Raw genomic sequence first — 1505 nt, forward strand, 5'->3', positions numbered from 1 at the left:
TATTTTTTTGGGTGTCTAGCAGGTCAGTCACTCAGTTATCCGAGTAGGCATTCCAACTTGGTCGGATAGCAGACAATGTTTGACGACGACTGGGTCACGTAATCAGGTATGCGATCCGACTGCGTCGAATCGCGGACAACGTTCCTTACTGTCACCGAAAACGCAAAATTAAATCATAAATTACGCGTAAAAAAAATTGAAAACATTTCGGCCTTCGGGAGTCCATGAAAATCATATAGACACCATATTTTTGGGTGTCTGACAGGTCAGTCAACTCAGTTATTCGAGTGGGCAATCCGACATCGTCGGATAGCAGACAATGATTGACGACGACTGAGTCACTGAAAACGCAAAATTAAGTCATAACGAAAACCGTTAAGGCGGTAAAACTCGAATTTTCAAAGAAATCCTAACATTTTCGTCACAGGTCTTAAGGTGGAAGTGATAGCGAAAGGTAAATACAGGAAAAAACGCGAACAAAAAATTCACTTTACATTTCCGCCGCAAATTCTAATAGATCTATTACTTTTTTAGTATTGTATTAAATAGTATCTGCTGCAGTATTGATATGATTACCAAATTACATTACCTCAACCAATTAACTCACCTAAAAATTTTAATATATTAAGTTTTACATAGTATACTTTTGTACGTTAGTTATGTTACTATTGTCAATTCAAGTATAAAAGAATCATCCCATACTATCCAGCATAAAAAAGGTGGGTAAGTGGATGTCGCTCTGCTGTACAGACGTACAGCAAGTTAGAAGTGGGTCACTGTATAATGGACAGTATTAAATTTGAATTCAATGATATAATATCACTGTATAAGAAAAACGATTCTGAGTGGAGACGGTATATCAGTCTATGTATTAGACATATATATACTTATCTATGGTATTAAAAAAAAATTGACCTATAATAGGTACGGTGGAGACTCGTTTGCGCACATATTAGTATATTTTTTAAATTTACGACAGCTCGTTTGCGCACAAAACAGTAAACAATGAAAACCAGCTTTTAGGTACAGTATTGGGTGTACAGGGTGCCTTAAGCTGCCCAACACGTTCAATATTATTGATATCAATGATCACCCGTTAATAAATATTGAAGTACCTTCAATACAGCCAATACATGATCAATAATATTCTCAATGTCGAATATCGAATAATAATAACGATCGTGTATGGGTCGCTTTATCAGACAGAAGTAAGACCGTATAGTCTTAAAGCCCAAGAACAACGAACGGAGCTGAAAACTTTCACATGCACTTCAATAGTAAATTGTATACGCCCCCGCCCTCACATTCACCAAATCATTAAATTACTCATGGAAATTCAAGTCGACACTGATTTAAAAATAAATTCATTAAAAAAAAGTAAAGAAAATACCCGTAGAACAGAAATATGGAGGTACGCAGATTATGTACACCCTATACGTGGATAAATTTCTTGGAAAAAAGGTTTCTATTGTTCATAAATTGTGCGCAAATGAGTTATGTTTTTG

This window comes from Acyrthosiphon pisum, chromosome A2 (assembly GCF_005508785.2).
Source record: "Acyrthosiphon pisum isolate AL4f chromosome A2, pea_aphid_22Mar2018_4r6ur, whole genome shotgun sequence".
NCBI lineage: Eukaryota > Metazoa > Arthropoda > Insecta > Hemiptera > Aphididae > Acyrthosiphon > Acyrthosiphon pisum.